The sequence below is a fragment of the Aptenodytes patagonicus genome, chromosome 1 (assembly GCF_965638725.1).
Source record: "Aptenodytes patagonicus chromosome 1, bAptPat1.pri.cur, whole genome shotgun sequence".
NCBI classification, from domain to species: Eukaryota; Metazoa; Chordata; class Aves; order Sphenisciformes; family Spheniscidae; genus Aptenodytes; species Aptenodytes patagonicus.
In genome coordinates, this window is record NC_134949.1 from 110787561 (window position 1) to 110806999 (window position 19439).

Here is a 19439-nt window from a genome sequence, read left to right on the forward strand (position 1 = left end):
ATTTAAAGTATCATGAAGGCACTGGGAAAAAAACCTAGTGTTTTAAATAGGGGCTTGAAAGACATCTGGAGAGGAAAAAAAGGGTACATCGGGGGGGGGGGGGGGGGGGGAGAAAGAAAGAACAAAAAGGAAAAAAAAAAAGAGAGCATTACAATAGAGGAGCTTCCTGGTCTCTGACCACTGCAAATTTTCCTATGCACTCATATAAATCACGGAGAAAGGAAGAAAGAGAAATTACAACCAAAGAAAAATCCCCATTATATCACATGCACATCTTTGCTTTTTTCCTTTTTCAAAGTAGGCTTAGAAAGAACAAAGGGCTTAGAACTGTTCAATGATATTATGCCAGGGAAGTACTGTACTTGGGGTTCCATTTTGCCACCTCAAAGAGGATTTAATTCAGCTGTCAGAGAGTGCTCTTTAGTCTGTAGACAGAGTACGAACAGGGAGAATTCTGTTTGTTCTTTAAAAATAGTCCAAAACATTCCAGTCTTTGTGAAAAATTCTCGAAGCTTAAATAGGAAATAAATTCAAAGTCAAATTCCCTATTAAGTTAACCATGATGCTTGTTTCTTATTCCTCAGAGAACAGTATATCACTGTTCTACTGAGGCTAAAAATAAGCTTAATATAAGAATGAGTGCTCACTCTATAGAAGTTTTTTTGATTTTACCTGAAAGTCAAACAGGTCTTAAAGTTATACAAGGTCACTTATTATTCTAATTTAATTTTTTTTTACTGGTGCTATTATTTTTTGATCTAGCTTAGGCTGAAGTTACCTACCTAGGCTGTGAAAGACAGGTACAATATGAATTGGACTGACCTGATAATGTTTACTTCTTTTTTAAAACAGTGAGGTCATTATCTAAAATTAACACTTAAGCAGATATTTTTGTCTCTCAATTAATACAGAGACATGAGATGCGCTTGGCACAAGACGTAGGACCATTGGTCTTATGGCAATTTTAATGTTTTTAAATCTCATTACTTTTATCTTTAGCAAGTCAGGAACTGTTTATGTTTCACTCCATAAATACATTTTGTACTTGCATTGAATATTCTATGGCAAAGCATATAGGGTGGGGGAAGGACTCATCAACATGCACCTATTTACTTCCCTTATGATCAAAAAATAAAAATCTCACACTTACTGAGATGATAATACTACCATTAACAGATAAGAGATGTTCTCATAAACAAGTATAGCCCTTAAAAAACACAGCTGTTCAGTGTATCTCCAGGCTAAATGTACTTCCCAGGAGAGAAATCTGGTGTGTGTTGGACACTGAGATGTCTGGACGAGTTGCGACCAATCCCACTGAGAACTGAGGGGGTTTCTCACTTCTCAGTGTCTCTCTCCTGTACTGATGGAACAACCTCTTCTGAAGGAAATGCAGCTGCCAACACCGACTCTATGTGTCATCCTTACTTTGGGCACTGGGGAAATGACCCCCTGCTGGCACACAATCCGGAGCCTGCTAAGCAAGTCATCAGTTAGCAGGCAGTGCTTTGGGATCTCATCTTTCCATGCCTAATCTGTCATAAAGATCTGCCCTGGCAAGATCTGAATTTATAGATCTGAGTTGTAAAAGCATGTAGTCATTTAAGACGAACATGGCTTTTATTCCATTCCTTTCTTCTTCGCCCCCCTTCCCCCCCCTTTTTGGCTTATGTCTGTGAAACTGTTAGTATTATAATGTGATAACACAAAGCTAAAGAGTATCAAGACAAACATCTTTCCATAAGCCTTTTCTCTTTGATAATTTAGAGAAAGACAGTCCATGATACTTTACAAAATAATGTCATAGTGGCCAAGAACTCTTGCTTTATTTTTCTAGCTCTACCTTGGAAATGGTCAGGAAAGGAGAATTTGTTGTACGATCCTGCTAAGAGTTGCTGTCGCGAGAGCTATACAGCTACTGTATATTTGGTTTTGTAAAGAAAGGCTAGGTTTTAACCTGTGTCTTCCCTCTCCTTGTGTTTCAAAGTTCACTAAAAAAAGAATTTCAAGGAAAAAAATATTTGAAGTAGATTTCAGCTTCTGGTTTATATCAGAAAATATTTTGCTATGGTACCAGTGGAAAATCATTAAAGACCTTGGATCATCATTTTGTTTTACAGCACTTCACCATCAGTGATGACAAATTCAACTGAGTTCTCACTATGAAAATGGTTGTTGGAAAACATACTTTTATCGGTAAACTTGAAAATGGTATCTGTAGACTTGAGATTAGTGAAATACAAACAATATATTTTCTATACATAGTTTTCTATGATGTTATGTATGCTTTTATTGTTACTATTGACGATGACACCATATGAGAGTAAGCTCACTCTAACATCCTACTTTCATTTAAGATAAAGGCAGAGCAACTATTAACTTGCCATATTACCAAGATTGAATAATATGCAAGGAAGAGTCATAGCAATCTTTGTTACACTGCAAGTTTTACCTATTTTTGGGGGGCATTAAATATTTTCCTTATTTGTTCTGTCTCTCTGGGGTTTTTTTAATGTGTTTCAATTGAAAAATTGTCACACAAAATACAGACTTTCTCTTTCCCATATAGGAACTAGAAGCAGGCACTGAGACCATCAGTGGTGACAAGGTAGGTGCCCACGTGGTAAGCAACAGTGCATTTATATCTTGGACTCAATTGAATGAACACGCTAAACTAGATTCTTCACCAGTGTAAATGGAATGCAGTTTCCACTGGTGCTGAAAGAAACCACACCACCTGAGGGCCCCACGTCAGAATTATCTGAAATCCTATAGGGGAAAAAATTAGGATGTGACCCAGCATTTTCTTCATAATACAATAATAATACAATAATAATTAACCCTAATTCTAGGAATTCTTACTGTGCAATGTTGGACTTGGAAATATTAACGTTTTCTATTGTATTTATGTGCAGGTTTAAAAAATGACAATTTGTTCTTCCTATTGGAGATACACACACACACACACAAATATATATATGCACACATTTTTTCAAGTCCAGCTCTAATCCTAGGCTTGAAATAATATTGGGGTAAGATTTTTATGTAATTATATTCAAAGTTAATACATTATTCCATTAATTTTACACTGGCTTAACTGAGAAATCTAAGCCTCAGTCTACTAATGTTGATGTAAACCAGAATAGCTCCTCTGATTTACACCTAATAAGAGCCTGGTTCTATACCTCATTCTTGAATTTGTTGAGGTTTTTTTCCCCTCCCAAAAGACAAAATTCTTGTTTGTTTGGAGGGGGGTTTTAACCTCTTGGCTGAATGATACATTTCTGTTTATCAGCCACCTGCATCCCCTCAATGCATTCTGTGGCAAAAATCAAGGAATAAGAAAGTCCAATTTTAAATTCAATCAGTTCCCAAGTTGTTTGATGCAATGGTTTCCATTTCAACAGCTGCCTCTACTTCACCCACATGAAGGAAACAGCTTCCTCTGGAGATCTGAAAATGTACAGTTGGCAGCTAAAATTCAATTTATGTCTGGCCAGGTACAAGTTTATTGGCACTGGTCCCAGGTCTTGCGACTTTTAACCCCCTCAGAGCTTTCCTTGTGGGCCTAATAGAGCTGTGTGCTGTGTGACAACTTCAGTGAAGTCCAGCTGTTGCCTTTTGTTGCTCTGTGCAGCAAAATATTTTGAGCTCACAAAACACCAGCTCTGCATTTGAGTGGCATTTGTAAGGAGTCTTCACATTAGTTATCCTCACAAAAAATAATAAGTGATATATGCTCTTTAAACAACTATCAACTGCTTTCTGAAAGCTACACTGGAGAATATTGCTCGCTTTCTTCTTGTATGCCTATGTTTTGTGATCTCTAACGTTCAACTTTTTTGACTTTAAAAATCTTTTCCTTACTTTAGAAGCAATTTGTAGTACTCCCATTCACTCTGATAATTGCTTACATATCTGAGCATTCAAAATGATTCATGGGAATGAGAGGTTAAACAGTTTATCCCTTAAGATCCCTAAGGGTCTTAGCAGAGGAAAAGAGTAGAGGGATTCCTTCTGTCCTTAGAGTTTGCTGTTCTAACAGGTAACAAGTTCTTTCGATATTTGTGGACACATGAATTATTAAAAAAAATTCCTCTACCACAAGGTGCTTCCACATTTTAGGGCTCAGCTTCATTTTTTTCATGCCATTCAGCAAAAGAAACAGCAAATCAAATCAGATTATGAGCAAAACACTGACCTTCAAAAATTCAAACTGAAAACACCACAGTGCAAAGAGAATTTTTATATCTTTATTCCCTTGTCCTCCGTCCTGCACAGAAGAATCTAAAATGACCATGTTATCGTAGCTCTGGGTACTAGAAAGCAAGCAGTCATCAGCTAAAGGTATATGTTAACTTGATTGGTAAGCAAAGGGGTTGGTTTGTGCATCATCTCTGACAGTAACTTTCTGGATTAAAGGGAAAAAAATTGACATACTGGAAATCTTTAATGTTAACATACAGTGTTTAGTTCATCCTTTCACAGTAGGCTGTCAGCTAGCCACAGGTAATGGAAGCAATTTAAGCTCACAAAGGTATTTAAACTGCCCAAACCTATCTCTGTCTAGAGAGCTACTCCCTATGTCCACCAGTATTCTGCAATGTAGAACAAGAAAAGAATAAAGCAACAGGAGAAAGTTACTACCAGTAATTATTCATCAAAGCCCTTCCCCTTCTCTCATCCATGACCTACAGCTTGAGAACTGGCAGTTTTAAAGGTGGGAGAGACGGGAAGTCTACTTTCCTAGGTGATGTTCACAGGTCTTTGCCTCCTTACTTCCCGCAGCATGGTACTGTTACCCTGGTGATCTGAGGTATTTCATCAAATGAAAGAAAACAGGGAACTTTGAGTAACTGAATTCCAGATCACTTGTTTTTCAAGAAAACAGTGGGCACAAATATATAAAATATGAGTATCTGGGAACAAGTGAAACGAAAGAAGTTTTTCAGATTATTTTTCGCTGCAAAACTGAGGCCAAAGATTGAAGCCTTGGTTTTAAGACCAAGTTTGACTGAGTCAGTTTGGATAAAACACAAGCATCAAGAGTTTGTACTGTGGCTCACTTTACCCATGTTTTTGACTGAAATACCAACAGAATTTAATCTCACTTTTTCTTTCTTAACATTGCAAAATAATAAACTTTCTTAATTCTGTTTAGCACTGAAGAAGAAATGCAAGAGTCTCTCTAGGCTAGTACAGTACAGCTGATATGGGCTGGAAAGAGCTAAATCTAAGTCATCGGTCATCTCTGACTCATTTTCAATGTGGATGAGAGAGTCAGGTCAGTGTTAGAATGGATCTGAACTTGTGGGCACTTGTTTAGACCAAACATCCACATTTTCTGAAGTTTAAAAATCTTTCCTGAGGGATGAAGGGATTGAGAGCAGCCCTGCTGAGAAGGACTTGGGGGTACTGGTGGAGGAAAAGCTGGACATGAGCCAGCAATGTGCACTCACAGCCCAGAAGGTCAATCTTGTCCTGGGCTGCATCAAAAGAAGCGTGGCCAGCAGGTCGAGGGAGGTGATTCTGCCCCTCTACTCTTCTCTGCTCTGGTGAGACCCCACCTGGAGGACTGCGTCCAGCTCTGGACCCCTCAACATAAGAAAGACATGGACCTGTTGGAGCGGATCCAGAGGAGGGTCACAAAAATGATGAGGGGGGTGGAACACCTCTCCTATGAAGAAAGGCTGAGAGAGTTGGGGTTGTTCAGCCTGGAGAAGAGAAGGCTTCGGGGAGACCTTCTTGCAGCCTATCAGTACTGAAAGGGGGCTTATAAAAAAGATGTCGGCAAACTTTTTAGCAAGGCCTGTTGCGACAGGACAAGGGGGAATGGCTTTAAACTAAAGGGGGGTAGATTTAGACTAGATATAAGGAAGAAACTTTTTACACTGAGGGTGGTGAAGCACTGGGACAGGTTGCCCAGAGAGGTGGTGGATGCCCCATCCCTGGAAACATTCAAGGTCAGGTTGGACGGGGCTGTGAGCAACCTGATCTAGTTGAAGATGTCCCTGCCCACAGCAGGGGGGTTGGGCTAGATGACCTTTAGAGGTCCCTTCCAACCCAAACTATTCTATGATTCTATGATTCCTGACAGAAGTAAATGGGAGCAGAAATAGTGGCCTGTTTGTTTTTAATCGGGAGACATGAAAAGGAACAGAGATCAATTAGTTACAACATTAAGCTATTGAGAACTGGGAAGCTACATTTTATTGTCAGAGGAACTATGGTGTGACTGAAACAAAGCTCAAGGATCTAACACAACCGGGTGTTGAGGAGCAATAAAATTCTGTTAAGAAAAAAGGGAGATGGAGATAGGAGCTAAGTAAGCTTTGACTGTTTACTTAAGCAAACACCCGTCTCTTGTATTGCTTGAGGTTAACTTCTCATTACTCAAGATTCAGCAAACTCTTTGTGTAATGCTTCACCACAATGTTTTCATTCACATATTCTGTGATACAAAAAAATTATACCTGTATTTTATAACCTCAGAAATATTTTTCTCTTGTCTTAGGCTTTTCCATGTCGTAAGCATTTGCAAATAAACGTCACATTTAGAAAATGGCAATGGCCAGCCAAGGTTGTGACTGATAAAAACTAGATTTAATTGAGTTCATTTGCTAAGTTGTCCTTCAAGATAATTGAGATACAGCACCTTGAGCAGTGGGCCATATCTACTGTGTCAATTTGGAAATGGAACGCTCTTTGTATCACAGTTGCTTTTAGATAATGTGTGCAATTGTCTATGAAGAGCAGCTAGATAATTCCTATGAGTGACTCTTCTTGTACTTTCATTCAAATAAGTACTGTAATAAGCCTTAAAGAGTGTTTTCTTCAGCCATTCATCAATATTTTACTGAATGCAACAAAGTCAATACTGGTCCAGTAATTTCTACAGATATATACCAGATAATTTTCCCAGATAAAACAATATCATAGTAGTGTTAAAGGCTATATTGATGTAGATGGTCAGGAATTTATGCATGTAGGCTCTATTTACAATAATATAAGTTAGGTAAATCATCATTGTTGGGTTGAGAAAAGTATGAGTAAACATGCTAGTGTGTGTTGGTCGAGTCTAGTCCTAGACTTTAGGAGACTAACAGGAGAAAGGAGAAATTATTTAACTGAAAGAGGAATTATGTAAGTAGGAAAGTAGAAAGGCTTTGAAACCATATGGTCCTCATCTATGGACAAAACAGTCTGTGAGATGTGATGTACTTAATAGTTTTAATAATAAGCTGTCTTACTGGGACACTAGTGACAAACTTTCACTGATTGAGGAATGTTGTTTGGAGGTATAAAAGGAAATGTTGCATGTTCCAGATAGAAACATCATTGAAGAAATGAGCACAAATGTTGTGTGTTTCATGGGGTGGCTGAAAGGCAAGTAGGTGGTTTCATAGATTAGTACCTTTAACTGCCAAAATTTGTGTCACAGTAATCTCCAAAGACCCAGCTCAAGACAGAAATGTGCAGGGAGAAGGAGGTGAAGAACCATTCCCCAGGCAGAAGAGTAGGGACAAGGGGTAGGATCGACATTGCCCACTTTTCAGTGACCTGTTTGCTGGACCTTGGTTCCACTTATTATAATCATAAGTTTCTGTGAAACTATATTGGTTTGCATAGTGAGTGCATGTGTGTGTTTTCAAAAGAGAAACTGAGTATATGTGGTATACCACGTGTTATGCAGTCTTTCTCTGGCAATTTTCTGCTTAGATAAAAATTACCAAATGCTTTAGTTACAAGAATTTCTAATAGTGTTTCTAATTTCATTGCTCACAGATTCTTAACTATGGCACTGTACAGTACAGCATAGTGAAATTTATTCATAAAAGTGGCTCCAGTTTCCCTGTGGTTATCATTGTCTTCAAAAGTAAAGACTTCAAATTGTTCTAAAACATCAGCAGTAAATATTGTGCTATTGAACTCAACTCACTGTGATTAAAGAGATTACTATCATTGAGTAGAACAGTCATCTCTCTTAAACTTTGAGTTTCACCAAAAATAATGAGAAGCCCTTGAGCTCTTTTGCCCAGTGATATAGCCTTCGGGAATAAGCAGAGCTAACTTTATATGTTGAGAATGGGGAATAAAGTGTATTACTTCATATTGAAATGAATCTAGGGTTTGTGGTTGGATAGCTTTTTTAAATTCAGATATAGCTAATTGCAACACTGCCTGTAAATCCCATTAAAATCCTGCGGTCTCAACCTTACCTCCCGAGTTGTTGTGTCTGGCAGTTTGCTTGAGCTGCCTACAGAGTGACGAAACAGAAATATATGCAAGAAAATACAAAAGCTGTAACACAGGCTATCACAGCCAATGTCTTCTATGTCACCTGAAGGTTTTTTAATTGTGCAAAACTTCACCTGAAATAACATTTTTTTTCTGCACTGAATTTCCAGAGAATGTTCTTTTTTACTGAGGTTAAACTTACTTTGCACTCTAGTGAAGTATAATGGCTGGCGGTTTTTCTTTGCTTATGATGTCTACAGGGTATCCTGCCTCAGTGAATCCTGTGGAAGTTTACCAACCAGTATGTGCCCCTTCAGAAGATTACCTGCATGAATATTTAAGGAAACTGTTCTGCAGAGATGCATCACATTGTTACTGTTTTAAATATTCTTTTGTAAATAACCTTATGGGCCCCAGGGGAAGGAAGAAAAGCATGCTCAATTACCTTCTAGAATGCATTGTCACTAAATGCCAGGGCGAAGGAAATGATGGTCAAGAACAGACGAGACTTTTTTATTATAAACTGGTCTCAGTAGAATTTTATATGATTTTTAGCAGGTTAAGCATTTATGCTTGCATTCTGCATTTGAGTACTTAAATTTCTGTGCATCTTCTTTACATATATTGCCTTCACTTCCTAATGGTGATGCAAACTACAATTTCGGGTTTTGGACTGTTGTGTATTTTTCATTTTTCTCCTAAAACATTCTGTTCTGACAGTTCTGGTGCACAGTGATTCACAAAATTTTCTTATCCAATTCTCAGCTATCCATAGATATAACACGTTTAGCCTTCTCCATCATTCTTTGCTCAGTCCCATTGAAGCTGCTGTCACTGCAACATTTTACGTTCTTCTATCGAGGCAGGCATGAAACTTCCAGTGGAGCGAATGCGAATGCTAAGGCAGCTGCATGGGTCAGTAGGCAGATGGAGGGGGGGAGGGTTTGGGAAAGCTTAACAGTTTGTATCCTTCTCTAAAAGACAGCAAACCACAGGGCAGGGATCTGCAATCTGATGATTTGACAGTGCAATGCCCTTTAGTTGTTTGACTGGATTTACAAGTTCTGTTTAGCTGACAGATATTTTGGCTAATACCCTTCTCTAGTCGTTTTCCTTTTGACTATCAGAAGTTCTGTTTAAAAATTTAAGCAAGCTCTTGTTGTACAGCAAAATAAACAGATTTCTCTTACAGATAGGAAACACTATGATTTTTGTTCTGTGAATAACCCAATGAATACAAAATATTGACCCAAACAGATACAGTTTACTGAGAGTACCAGTAAACAGTCTGGGAAGTAAATCAGAGGATGTAGCTTTATTTTGCGTGGAAACTGTTCTTCCAAGCTTACAGCACACAGTCCAATATATCTTTTTTTTTTCCCCTCTGTGTATTTTTTGCAATTAGTCATTCTCCTGACTAAAAATCAGATCATTAGCTTTTAAAGAAGCCGAATGAAATAAAGCCATAGCTAAGTAAGAAAAGTGTGGAAATAAAAAGGAATTTGCACTAAGTGACATTTTAGTGATTAAATATTTTTGAGTTTCTGAGGTAACATGGTTTTAAATATACTGCTTCTAAAAGCTATGTGAGTTTTAACAGGTAACGGTTTTAAATGCATAGAATCAATGGTCCTGGAACAGAGATGGACAGTTGTTTGTATATTAATGACTATAATCAAGGGAAAGAAAAAGAACTCTTGCTGGGATCACAAGCTGACTGTTCACTGAATTATACCTTGAAATCATGTGCAAAAATAGTTCTGTTTCACTGGCCCAAGGTCTCCACTTGAAGCTTTTGAGAATGGACTACCAGTAGTGTGTGTATTACCAGAAGTGGTCAAGGTTGAAGCACTGAAAGGACAGACTGATTTTTTTTTCTTTTTTTCCCCTGTTTCTAGTGTATATCTCAGGTATCTGAAGCTATCTGGGGAAGTATGACTATGAATATCTGAAGCTCCAAAACACTGAACAGCAGGAAGTGTGTGGGATGAACCACAGATGGATAAGATGAAACCAAGTAAAGAACATGTTAGACTGGCTGTCAAGAAGAAAACAAACCAGCAACTTTATATTACATTTTGGGTGTCCTGCATTCAGAGTCAGCCATCAAAAGGTTTCACCAGGTATGTCTGCATTAGCACATAAGTGAGGTTTTGAAATTCATCTTCTTACTGTCCTTCCCTACTGTGCATTGGTTTTCATCATGGAGCAGCCTGATGGCATCAAATGAGATTCCTTTCAAGTTAAACTAAACCAGAAACCATGCTCCAGGAATATGCCTATTTGCTCCAACCAGTAACGTTGGCTTCAAACTACAGTTAGTCTGAAATAAGACTCGCCTATGCATGTTATGAATGTTATGAATGTATTTCAGGTTCTTAACAGCAACTATTTTTGACCCATTCCTATTTGGCCAGACATTGTCATTGAGCATTGGACTGTATTTCAGTAGCAGAGGAAGGACAGACTGACTTAGTCATTCTCATGTCTAATTTCTGTGATTATATGAAGCATTCTCTCATATAAAACTTAGTGCAATAGAAAGGCTTCAAGGATTTAGGCTTTTGACAGGAGTTACTCAGGTTAAAGACAAGAGAGAGAGACTGAGAGGATTCGATTGCCAAAACTTTCTAGATATCCTTGTTTTTTCTCTACTGCTGAATTTGAATAGTCCTTAAGATAATGTTAACCAAGACACTGATGAAATGTGCTAAATATGCATGGTGTAAACCACAGTTTTTGCTAGACCTGTCTGGCTTGTATAATCCCAAATTCTCAGCAGTGCAACTGTGCACAACAGAAGCCACTAATAATTAGTGCCTGAAATGCCCCCTAACCGTGCTGCTGCCCTGGGAACTCCAAACCAACTGTACATGCGCTTTCAGAAGCTGAGCACACAGTCCTCCAGTGTGCACGGGGAAGCGGGTGGAAACAGAATGAACGGCACTAGGAGCTACTGGGATTGCTCAGCTTCAAGACCTCCTACAACAGCATTTGAGCAATAGCTACTGACCACTTTCCAGAGCAGCAGCTGTAGATGCTGCAGTTTCATAAAAACATTTCAGGGTTTCGTGTGTGTGTGTGTACTGCTGCAGTGGAAAGATATTTCGCTGGTTAATAAATGAATTGATAAACCAAGGACAATCTCTATGTGGAAAGATATTTATATATGTTTCTATTCATAAGAAACTACAGACAGTAGTGTGAGTGAGCAAGGCTGAAGTACAGCTGTAAAAAGCAAATTGTGTGTGTGTATATGTCGATTCCAATCACAGGAGAATACTGCTGGCATCTGGTAATCATTTGGGCCCTTGGACCAGGAGAGATTTAGCAGAGTTAGTAAGCCTGATTAATGAAACATGATGATGTCCCTAACTAAAAATAACTTTAACCCTTTGCATTTTTATAATGTGTTCTTTACCAGTCATAAAAGAACCTGAATGATGTCTCAACAGTTGCCTCTCTGCAGCACAGGCACAGGCAAAATTTTTGGTGTCGACAAAATGACTTAGTGATAACAATATTTATTACCTTTGTCCAAAAATTTTCCATATCTATATCTATAATCCCTGCAAATCCATATCTATCTAGAATCCATTCATACATTATTTTTTTGGATAATAGCATACTGAACAAAGTTCACTTTCAGCTGTGAATGCATGATAAAATTGATTTAAAGCTGCAAAATTCACTGTACTTTTTCGAGGGTCTGTCTGATCAAATGACAGATTAAAATTGAAATCTAAACCTAATTACTAGGCCTTCATTTTCCATTAAATATATACTATTGGTGGCAGATATCCCATTTAGAAAATAAGTCAAGGACATAAGCTGGGTCTTTTCTCTGTATAATTACTGTTCTGCATATTAGTTCTTGAACAGAGTTGGTCACAAGAAAGCCTCCAAGTAATGAAACTGTCTTCCTCCTTCATACAGCAGCTCTAAGCACAATGTATTTAAAGTGCATATACTCGGAAGTTCTCTGAGCAATGGTATTGTTAAGGGTATAGGAACTACATGCCTTAACCTGTCATATTCCTCTGTTGTGTGCAGCAGCACTTGGGAGAAATAAATAAGAATCAAAGCAAAGTAGGTCTAGTAAAAGAAATCTGTGCAACATGTGTCTGTTAAAAACATATTCCGTTATTTACTAATATGCCTGTGAGTGTAAGTAAGCGCTCATCATGTACATTATCTTGAAAAGTAAATTGAAGAATAAAGAATGGAAATAGTTTGGTCATGATTATAAGATGCAATTCACTGGTTTAGGTAAGAAAATAACAAGGATTTCTGGTCCCTTGGTTGTGATCCAGTTATTATCACGTACTATTGCACACAAAAAGAAGTACAGCAGAGTTGTAATTATATTCATAAATTAAAATTATGGCTAAATTATCCCAGCTACCATATTTTAAAGAATACAATACTATCTGATTATGTACATTTAATATGCAATAGTTGTATCATTAATTACATGAGTTAGCTGTTCAGTTTTCCATCAGAAAAGATAGAATAGGTGTGGGGAATGTTGACAATTCACTTAAGTACTTAATAATTTATATGTTGTTAATTATTTTGGCTCATATTGACACATGTTACAACAAAACATAAGTAAACCATCTGCTAATGGTATAAAGAAAGAAAGGACTTGAAACTGTATTAATTAAAAAGATTATGATTATGCCAGCTTAGAGTCTTCATCTGTGTGTTCATGCACAGTTTCAGCAAGGACCAGTCTTTGGATGTGCTCTTGCTCAGGACCTCTTGAATGCAAGACAGTAAACTCTTCCTAGGGGAAGGAAAGGGACTAGAAGATCTTGCACACCCAAAAATGGTAAAAAGGAAGAGAAATAGAAAGCTATTGATTTGATTCTGGTTTATGGATTGTTCTAGCCTGTTAGAGGAGCGGCCTAGGTATTAACATAACTAATGCAGTAAGCTTTAAATTAAGTACCAGTAGTGACAAGCACGTGTTCTGGGTTTGACAGGGTCAATGAGATTTTATGTACTCTGCAAACTATGCTTTCTGGTTGCTAATTGTGAGCTTCTTTGTAATACCATGGTCTGTGTTTAAGTGGTGGACTCTCATAGTTTAAGCAATTGATGTCATCAAATTTATCATGGACAATAGAGAGATTCTCCTCCTCACTGGAACTTTTTCTTAGTGACTTTAACAAGATTGGCAAAAAAGGACTGGTGACAATGCCGAAGCGCCTTTGAATAGATCTGAGTGGGAGTGTAAATCCTTCTGCAGAAAGTTTCTTCCTCACATAGATCAAAAAGAATGATGGGGTGTTAAATGGGCGTGCTTGTGTAGAGGTGCACATGTAAATGTGACCACAGGGTCTGGAAGCAAATTTCTAGGATTTACATTCTTCCCCATGACGACATCGGAAATGAACTTGTCATTCAGCTCCAGTTAAAGTTGACAAGAATATTTGCATTCAATAGAGAGGTCAGAGAAGCCACTAATCTTCTGTTCTATGGGGAACATTTGTTTAGCGAGACAAGCAGGTGCTTTTGCTGACGAAGACAAACGGAAGCTGCATTTTAGTACCAAAAGTACAAGCCCAGGAAGTCAACCCCAAGCTGCAGCTACAAGAGGAAAGAGACATGTTCTTTCATGTCTCAGGCTGCAGAACATAAACTTCCTAGCCCAGTACCCAGTAGGAGGTCACTGGGAGACCCAAATATTGCAACTTTCCAGTCATTTACTTTGTCTTTTCATTTTCTGGCTACATTGTCCTTAACAGAAAAAAAAAAAATCTTAAAATATGTTTGTTGATATAATTGTTTCTTGATGAATTATGTAGCTAAACCTAAGAATTCAGAAATCTCATACATTTATCTGTACCATCCCAAATTTTTAATGACCCAAAATATAGTTTCAAATATGGCTTATTAACTGCCCACCATAAATAATACTAGAATTTTGCAAGCTGATCTATTTATTTATTTATTTATAAATATGTAGTTTTATCTACTGTTTGAATAGTTATACCTCTTTAGGCTCTGCTGGGGGTGGGGCAGGTGGGAAGAAAGCTATCAGGAATTTAAGCATGCAGTCCAATGTCTAAATGTTATGGAAAGCTTTGATAATGTGGGATCCCGAAACACACACTAAGGAGACTAATACTTTAATGGCACAATCTGTAAATAAATAATTTTTTTTTTTTTCTTTAGGAAAAGCTTATGGGAAACATATAAGCTTAAAAATAAAGATTCAGGTTGCCATATGTCTGTTTATGGCAGTTAGGCAAAATTCAGAGGCTTCAAACAGTTCATCCTGGGGACAGATCAACACTCTTCTCACCTTTATTATCACCTAGCTAGTTTTGAAACAGGCTTACTGTTTTATATTTGATAGGTACCTTTAGTTCCATACATGAACCAATGCTTTGCTAGAGGAATTTAGGTGCAGTTTGTATTTCAATGATGGGTTGACCTTGTTGTTTTCTCTTGCCATCGTCATGCCAGATGATTTCCGATTAGACAAAGATGTTTCCTGTAGCCAAATAATATACATGTATATGTAATGTGTGTGAATGCAGTTTATGACTTGAATGCATTCAGCTCATCTTTCCTTTGAAAATGAAAAGAACAGATAACATACAAGCAGTTCTTTTCCTGACAGATCTTGAGCACTTATGTCTTCTTTTTCCTACACACAGACATGAAGCCCTCTCCCTTTGGTGCAAGCCCTTATCAGTGCAGACACTCTCCTGATAAGTGCTGACATATAAACCTGTGTTACTAATGTTGCTTCAAGTTACCCATCCCCAAGCCTGAAACAAAGTGTATTCTTTTTCCCTCCTCCACCATGATTTTTTGCAGGCCTTATTTATTGTACAACTAGCTAAAATTAAACATATTAATGAGATTGGCCAGTCAGCAAAGAAGTTGTATTTTAATTCCATAAAAACTCATGTATCCAGTTCATGTCAAAATGCTGGTTAAGATAAATTCTCTGTAAGTTTTAATGCATGTTAAATGATTAGAGTTAAACTACGTTGCCTTGACTAACACCCAAATTAAAACTAAAACTGCCTTATTTTCACTAGGATTGCACCATAGGATAACTTAATGTAGATTTTTTTCTTTCTTAATTTAGCAGTGGCAGCATTTGTAAGATCATGATGTGTTGTATTCCCTCATGTTACTCTGGTTTGAAGGAGCTAGTTCAGTTGAAAACATGCACTTTTTCCACATATAGTCAAGGTAAAGCACAAGGGGTTATCCTAGGACCAATGAATTCGTTGGTGGAGCTGAATTGGTGCTTGCACTCAGAAGAAATTCTTTGGGTGTGTTCACTGTATCTTTTACAATGGTGCTAAGTATCTTAATTTAATTGGAAAGCATTAAAAAGTAGGATTGTATTTACAGCACAGAGTTTGTCAGCACAGTTGAAGATTATAGCAGCATCACTGTTGTGCTTGATAAATCATTTTCTGCTAAGATTCAGAATAAACTGACTTAAAACCTGCCTCAGTCACAAAGCATAACAACTTTGTGTCTGTGGATTTCAGTACAGATGAAAGACTTAGAAAAACAAATCTTTTATTTTTTTCTAATCTTCCAAGAAGTCATATATTCAAAAAAGGCACAAAAATTGAATCCTATAATAAAAGTAAACTGATCTTTAAAAAAATTTAAACACCTACTCAGAACAGAAATATTTCTCTTCAGATTAGATGGTGTTATTCACTATTTTTTTTTGCTGTTGAGCTAGTTGCAGGAAAACTGTCACTCACAGCAGTCCTTTATTATTTATACAAAATTAGGAAGGAAATCATTATACTCTAGTACCATTGCAATAGGAATTTCTATTACCTAGTTATAGATAGACTTTTTTCACTAGATTTAGAAAAGAGAAACACCTTTCCATGTGTTTGAAAGATTATTTAAAATGCCATATAACTCCAAGATTTGGAAGAAAATGTATATAGGTTTTTCTTCTCAATTTTCTCTGGCTCATTTCCTCCCTATTTTACTCTTCTTTCATTTTACAAATCAGTTTATTTATTTAAGTTGCCAAAAGAATTTAAGGAAAGTTCAACTGACTTGTGCAGAGTTAATGGAATTGTGTGTGTGCACATGTTTTTGTGCAAATTTCATGCTCTTTAAAGGATTTATTGAAAAACTTCAGAGCTGTTAATTCCAGTGGAAGTTCCAGACAATAAGCACTTGACATTTTAGTTGTTTTCTTAATTCTTTCTGGTCATGGGACCACAGAGTCATTATAAAATATGATAGCATCGATATGTGGTTTTGTTCAAATAGTTCCATTTTAGAATACAAATAAAAATTTCTATGTATGTCAGCTAAAACTAAACAAACCATATAAGAAAAGGGTTAGTTCACTGAATTCTCAACAAAAGCTGAAATTAATAAAAGTGTGCACAGGAAGATAGCTTTTTGTGTAATTTCTTGTCTCTGGGTGCTTCAACTTATTACAAATAATTATTTCAGATTTTCCTTACTTTTGTAGGTTTGTGCTCTAAAAGACACACAGATAGAAAAATTGTTATTTTATAGGAAACAGATTTTCACGGGTGAGAGAAAGAATCTGACTTTTCCATACTGAACACTACTATTTTTTTCTCATCTTTTATTGAGTGTCCCTTTTCTTATTCTAAAGGTTACTGTAGAGTTTTCTCTTTCCATTATTGGATGTTGCATAAATCAGCCAATTTGTTATCTGCAGTTGACCAAGCCAGCCATCTTTCATTGTGAAATAAAAAACAATATCAAAAAGCTTATTTGATATGCATGTATCAGAATTTTCTTTAACCAAAATAATCAAAGGAAGGTCTGTAATATTAGCATTATTGCAACCAATACTGTGGACATAATTCTTTCAGTTTTACATTGGAATAAATAAGGTCAATGTATACATAAGAAAATAATTAAGCATTAATTGCATTTTCTCTTCCAATTTAAAAATAATACAAACTACATCACAGTTTCATTTGCATTTGCAGTATGCTGATTCTGTGAGCAATCAAACCAAATTTTGTTCCTCACAGAACTGTTCAAATTTGTGGAAGATGGGATTTTACCTGGTTACTACCTCTGTTCTGACCTATTGTAAAGGGCAAGGTTTGAGGGGTTGTTTGAGGATTTGAGGATTCCCCCTGCCTCTGCCCACCTGTGTCAGCTACGGAAGGACTGGCTGGAATTGCTGCAAACAATGTGTGAAATAGCCAGCATGTGTCCTACCTGTGTTTGATTGCCTAAGGGGTCACATATACCCAACCAAGGCAGTGTGTAGAATGGGACAGATATTTACACTGTTGTGATATAACTGTGGCAGCTACCACAATCTCAACAGCAAAAACATCAAAATCAAGGTAAATTTGTTTTGAATAGGATGGAGTTCTGCAGATTTGCACAAAATTTCCTCTGTGCTGGGCCTCATCTATTGATTTTCTTTCTTAGTCTTAACTACTGCAACTCTGTGTTAATTACAGAATTTTTTTCTGAAGAAGGGCATAAAATAGTGGGCACTTTGATGGCCCTGAGCCAGACTGAAAAGCACTTAATCACCACTGAATTAACATCCTGAAAAAAATGATTGATTCCTACAATGACAGGATGTTTCTTAAGCATTGGTAATATACTGTTCTATGTTTGCCAAGGAACTGCTAGTGTCTGGTATGGTTGTGGCATTCTAATACTGTACATCACATTCCTGATTGTCAGTCTGCGGCAACATAAACGCTGCTAATTGCATCCAAGTAGTGCAGAGTTGCTTAAATCCCCTCTAGGATAGCCTCCTCTAGAGCAGATTGCATCCACTCTATGTAGTAAGTCAACTTTAGGCTGTGTGTGTCTTTTGCTTTTGTTTTTTTTCTTTTCAAAACATGTGAAACAATATGAGGACCGTTCTGCAGCTCAGCAGAATGCTGTTTTATAGCATGAAATTGAGCACATCATATGTGCTAAAGGGTGGTGTGACAGCATGTGGAAGCACCTGAAATTGTAAAACTTGATCAGAGAGTTTTTGAGGATTATGTGTGGTTGGGAGAGCCAAACTTGAAGCAGTTGCATCATATTTTCCATTTGGCAGCCCCTAGAGTGAGGAATCTAGGATACATGTTTGGATTTTGCTGACAAGTCCTCTGATGTGTGGCAAAATGAATTGTGTATGAGAGGACTAACATGCAATGTGGGTGATGAGAGACTGGGACCCTGCAGTGAACTAGATGTCAACTTCAGAATAGCTGTGGGCCAGCTTCTTCCTCTCATTGTTCCTTCATCCTTCGTTTCAGGTGATTTTCAGTTATCAACTACTCTCTCATACTTTCTGCAACAGCCGCTTAAGCAACATATGGAAGTTTGCAAGGTTACAGGAAAGGCTGCCAGGACTATGGTATGCAAACAGTTTTCAGAGTTTGTTTTTTAGTTTCTTTGTTTTGTAGTATGGAATCAATCACAGAATAAAATAAGCTCTGCCTGTCTAATTGATATGGATACACAGTTCTTGCTTCTGTATCTTCCCTCTATAAATATGAAATAAATATAAAAATTTAAGGAGATGCCTTAGCTTTTACAATGGAATGGTCCTTACTTTATATCAGGTGTCCTGGTTTTGGCAGGGATAGGTTAATTTCCTTCCTAGTAGCTGGTACAGTGCTGTGTTTTGGATTTAGGAGGAGAATAATGTTGATAACACACCCGTGTTTTAGTTGTTGCTAAGCAGTGCTTACACTAGTCAAGGACTTTTCAGCTTCCCATGCTCTGCCGACTGGAGATGCACAAGAAGCTGGGAGGGGGCACAGCCAAACTGGCCACAGGGATATTCCATACCGTGTGACGTCATGCTCAGTACACAAACTGGGGAAAGCTGGCCGGGGGGGCCGCTGCTCGGGGACTGGCTGGGCATCGGTCGGTGGGTGGTGAGCAATTGCATTGTGCATCACTTGCTTTGTATGTTGTTATTATTATTATTTTATTATTATATTTTATTTCAATTATTAAACTGTTTTTATCTCAACCCACGAGTTTTCTCACTTCTACTCTTCCAATTCTCTCCCCCATCCCACCAGGGGGGGAAGGGGGGGGAGTGAGTGAGCGGCTGCGTGGTGCTCAGTTGCCAACTGAGGTTAAACCATGACATCAGGATACACACCATAAAATCTGACTTTCAAATGATAAGTTCCTTCTGTTAATCCTGCCTTCATCTGCAGTGTAATGACACT

General features: G+C 37.5%; 1 long non-coding RNA gene across 1 annotated transcript; it reads left to right on the top strand.

Moving 5' to 3' along the window:
* Positions 1 to 2569: 2569 nt before the first annotated feature.
* Positions 2570 to 18656, top strand: LOC143155880 (uncharacterized). The gene is made up of 3 exons (XR_012994491.1): positions 2570 to 2608; positions 10137 to 10361; positions 18510 to 18656. It is a non-coding gene; the product is annotated as an uncharacterized LOC143155880 (long non-coding RNA).
* The last annotated feature ends 783 nt before the right edge of the window (positions 18657 to 19439 follow it).